Here is a 5,345-nt window from a genome sequence, read left to right as displayed (position 1 = left end):
CAAAACATAATTTTAATTTATATTTGAATTTTAAAATTTGCTCCTTGAAACATACGAAAAATATCCCTAACATATCCTATAAAAATCCTTAGGATGTTCCACAGGATCTCCCTGGATTCTCCAGAGGTTAATATACGGCTATCATTTACTCTTCCTCGGGACATCCAGAGGAGATCTGAGGATTACAATGGGATATCCTGAGGATATCCTACATATATGTCCTGGATGCCCTTTGGACGTCCTAAGGACATCCTTGTGCTGTCTGGGTGTTTATATATAGTAGATAAGGAAAGATCCCCGCACGATGCTGGAGAGTCGACAAAAGCGAAAGCGAGAAAGAATGAAGGAACAAGCGAGACGACAAATATCGAAGAGTTCCGAAGTCTCGCTCGTGAGGCTCCCTTTATCTATAATCTTTCACGTTATGTTAATATATATAAATTATTATAAAATATATATATATATATATATATATATATATATATATAAATTTTATAATAATTTATAAATAAATAAATTTATAAATTTTATAAATTTTATAATAATTTTATTATATATATGTATATATATATATATATATACAGGGTGTCCGGCGTCAATCGCATCATCGGTCGTGTGCAGGTAGAGCAGATGAAATTGAGAAGAAAAGTCCTTTACCTTTTTTTTCTATAACACTTAATAAAAGAGTTATTATTCAGTAAAGTCTGGCCAATCAGCGCCGATCTTTAGCCGGGCGCACGTCGATGAACCGCGCGCCTGATAGTGTGCGCCGCTGCACACTTCACAGCGGTTGACGCCGGACACCCTGTATATATATGTCATGTTACTATAGAAAATCAAATGTCTGTATTTCGCATTTTATATATCCGAAAATAATTTAAATGCATTAATTACATTATTGTGATTAAAATGATACGTCGTAAAATATTAATAAATAATGTTTTTATATATCGAATTAATTTTAATCAATATGAAAATAACTTTTTATTCGGTTACAGAATATTCGTTTATAAAGATGCGCATTTGTTTTTATTATTACGCGATATTTGTAGCATGCATGTATTAAGTACAATATGTATGTACGTATCGGGAAATAAGTCGACTGTACTATTCATACGTACACAGCCAGGCACATGCGATAATATCAGTGCGCGGCAGTACTCAGTCTCAGTCTCAGTCGCGCGTGTTGTGTACATACGCGTAACGAGAGATAACCGCAAAAGTGTGCTCAACCGTTATAACGCGTTATAACGCGTCGAATTTAAAAAACGAGTGTTGTGTTTGTGTAGTTATAGTGTGTTTATATAATGGGGCGAAAATGTAATGACAAACGCTTGCTTCGCTTTTCCCGCAGACTTTCTTTAAAAAGGATAAGGGTCAAAAGGTTAGTATATTTATATACCATAATTCTAGAAGGAATTGTTTTAATGTATACTATATACTATATACTATATACTAATATGTCGCTAGATATAATTGAATTTTTTTTCCGTGCAGTTTACACAAAAATATAAGTATGATAATGTAATATTATATAAAAATGTAATATTTCAAGTTCCTTTTTTTATTTTTTTATTATATCTTTAAAGCAATTCCTAAATAGAAAACAACATAAAGACATTTGTATAAAAAAATTGTGATAATAAAATTAACCTTTAAATAGAATTTAGAATTACTACAATACATATTTCATACCAGATGCGGTTTGCATGTGCGCTCTAAATATTGCCGAAATATTTGATCCCACAAGCGATTTTTTCGTGAACTGATTGTAAATATTTCATACCAGATGCGGTTTGCATGCTCTAAATATTGCCGAAATATTTGATCCCAGAAGCGATCTTTTCAGGAACTGGTTGTGAATATTTCATACCAGATGCGGTTTGCATGTGCGCTCTAAATATTGCCGAAATATTTGATCCCAGAAGCGATCTTTTCGTGAACTGGTTGTAAATATTTCATATCAGATGCGGTTTGCATGTGCGTTCTGGTTAAAAATATATCCCAGAGGCGATTTACGTGTGCTGGTTATTGTAAAAAATATCCCAGAGGCGATTTACGTGTGCTGGTTATTGTAAAAAATATCTCAGAGGCGATTTACGTGTACTGGTCATTGTAAAAAGTATTCCAGAGGCAATTTACGTGTGCTGGTTATTGTAAAAAGTATTCCAGAGGCAATTTACGTGTGCTGGTTATTGTAGAAAGTATTCCAGAGGCGATTTACGTGTGCTGGTTGCTTTACAATATTTTGAATCGGATGCGATTTAATAGTTATGTAAGATTAGCAATATAACCGTTATTATATATTATAATACATATATATGTATTGTGCCATTGTATGTATGTATGTATGTATATATGTATGTACGTATGTATGTATGTATATATATATATACATATACACATAAAAGACACACACACATATATATATATATATATATATATATATATATATATATATATATATACCCAGTCAGCCAGGTCTGTTCTAACAGATATTGCCAAGTGCTTGCTACAAATTATTGTCAGCAAAAAGGCAACAAATTTGGTACAAGAGTTGTTATTACCGATTAAGCTGGCAGATTGCCGGCAAGAATCAAGCAAAGCTTGCTGACATAACTACACAGCAAATTGGCGGCAGAAACCGAGCAAAGCTTGCTGACATGACTGACATCAGATTGTCGGCAAAAACTGAGCAGGATTTAGAGTGCGCAATCTGATGGCAAATTGGCAGGAAAAACCGAACAAAATCTGCAGTTTATTACAAACTATTATAAAATAGTTCAGTCGCTTATCGCTATGCGGCGCGTTATTCATTATCTATACCCGTATTCAAATTCTTGTCATGAGTGTATATAAAGCCTACAAAATGCTAATAATATTATAATATATATATTTCTATCAGTTCAATTTTTGACACAATTCTTATACAGAAAATTCAGATATTGAATTGATTTTTTGCAAATCGGACAGATAATTGTTCGATTTTCACTTATTCAAACAATTTCTGTCCAAAAAGATCTTTAATTTTATAAATTAAGTTATTTGAATTTACCTATATGTTTTAACATATTAATATATGATTTTATATAATGTCTAATTATCTAATGGTCATTTTATGACCAAAACTTATCATTATTTTGTTACTTAGGGTTAAGGCTTTAAATCTATTTAAATATATACTTTTATATGAATGGCCAAAAGCTGCAGAATTTGTTCGGTTTTTGCTGACAATCTGCTATCAGATTGTCTTGCGCAGATCTTGCTCGATTTTTGCCATCAATTTGACGTCAAATCATGTCAAGCTTTGCTCGGTTTTTGCCGTCAATTTGCTGTCAGGTTATGTCAACAAGCTTTGTCACCAAAACACAAGCTTAATGCGGACACAGATGGCACTGGATTTGTTACCAAGTTTTGAGCGAATTTGATGCCAATTTGGCAACAATTTGTTATCAAATTGCTTACTGGGTATATATATATATATAACAATACATGCACACACACACACACACACACATGGCCAAATATTATTTCTCTTGGAAAGTTATATGGAAAGGCACACACACACACACACGCACATATATATGTGTATATATATATATATATATATATGTAAGTCCATATAAGTAATGTGTGAAATTGTGTTCAAATATGCAATAAAGGCAGACACGTATCTATGTTTTACTGTTATCTATACGCTTAGATACGCTTAGATATGCGTGCGAGGCAATAGAGCAGTAGAAATACACGATGTTGTCCGATTTCATCATATTGAACACAATTCTCTTTCAAATATGCATAAAACATGCAGAAATATTATCGGTAACAGCGGAACTAAAATTATTGATATTATCGATAATTTCGGTCGGTATTATCGATAATTTTAGTTACGCTTAGATGAGGGCGCTAACCCGTCGGAGTTCGGCCGTCATTTTAGGATCCCCTTAACATTATCAGATATAAGATAGTCTGAATTGGTGTCTGAAATAAATTTAATTTATGTTGAGACATTAAAATAAATATAAGTAATTATACATAAGTACATATATATATAAAGAAAACATAAAATATATAAAATAAAAATATCAAATTAAAATATAGATATAATTACCTGAAGATAAACCTTCTTTTTCATTAAGTACACATTCTTTTTTTTTTGTCAATAGAGTTGTTTTCTTTTAATACCTCATCATTTTCGAAACTGTTATCTGTTGATAAATTCTCATCTGGATTGTTTGCATTACCTTGTACTGCTTCTAGGTACTGTGATATTTTTACTATATCTCTACTAATCAATGGTTGCCTATAATGATCTTTATGAATTTTATCGGAAAGACCCCTAAACGTGGCTAGGTCTGAAATTTCGACATCATTCAGATTTAATTGGATGCAATATGTTGCTACATGTTTCCTCAATATTGTGCCACGTAAAATAGAAGATTGACTCGCATCACACTCTTCCGAAAATTTTCGTATTAATGCACATGCTCTGAGATACTTATATCTTTCTTTGTTATATCCAGGCAATCCAAAAACATACGGATTTTTTTCTGATACTCCAGCTTGTTCTCGAAATTTTAAAATTAAAAGAATACTTTAAAATAAATCGTTTGATAGTAATACAGGAACTGTACGTCCTAATTTGCCTCTTATGCAAAATCTTATATATTTTTCAGCTATTTTTCTACTTTCTGTAGACAATGACTTATAAATATCATTATACATATTTTTATTTAATTTCTCATAGCTATTAAAGTCCTCTATGAGAACTCTTTCAATTTCTCCTGCCTGACGTCTGTTGAACACATGTGTGGACGTTAGTGTTACTTCAGCCAAAGAAATCCAGTGACAATAAGAGAACGATTATTGTAGTGCCAGAAAAGCCTCAGTCCGTTTTTTTTTAAATGTTTGTACAGTTTCTGAATGTCTTCTACTGATGGAAAATGAACTTTTCTATGCCTTCTGCGAGTCGATTGTGTTTCCATGACAGTTGCATTAATACTTGTTCCAATATCCACAACTAGCAATTTAAAAAAATCTTTAACTTGTTTTTTTTCTGCATTTTCTCTTTTTATGTATTCCATAATCAGAACATTTCCAATATGTTTTATTAATGTTGATAAATTTGATGCTACTGTAGGAGTTTCATACATTTTTTCTTCAGGATTATATTTTGCGACTTTATTAATCGCACAGATGCAGTCATCATATATTTTGGGATCATAAATTGAATCAAAGTTTTCGATGTTTGTATTTATATCTTTCATTGCCAAGAAGAAACGACCAAGAAGACGTAATCTAGCGCGAATCATATCATGGTGATGCTGCGATTTATATTTGATGCA

The 5,345-nt window shown here is 31.9% G+C and overlaps 1 pseudogene; it reads right to left on the bottom strand.

The window, feature by feature from the left end:
- Positions 1-3,933: 3,933 nt before the first annotated feature.
- On the bottom strand, positions 3,934-5,084 carry LOC138941324 (uncharacterized; annotated as a pseudogene).
- Positions 5,085-5,345: the final 261 nt, after the last annotated feature.

Source organism: Polyergus mexicanus, unplaced genomic scaffold (genome assembly GCF_030449975.1).
Source record: "Polyergus mexicanus isolate NDT 795.1 unplaced genomic scaffold, iyPolMexi1.0 SCAF_18, whole genome shotgun sequence".
Taxonomy (NCBI): Eukaryota; Metazoa; Arthropoda; class Insecta; order Hymenoptera; family Formicidae; genus Polyergus; species Polyergus mexicanus.
The sequence above is the reverse complement of the archived record's forward strand: the minus strand, read 5'-3'. Positions and strand labels throughout refer to the sequence as shown.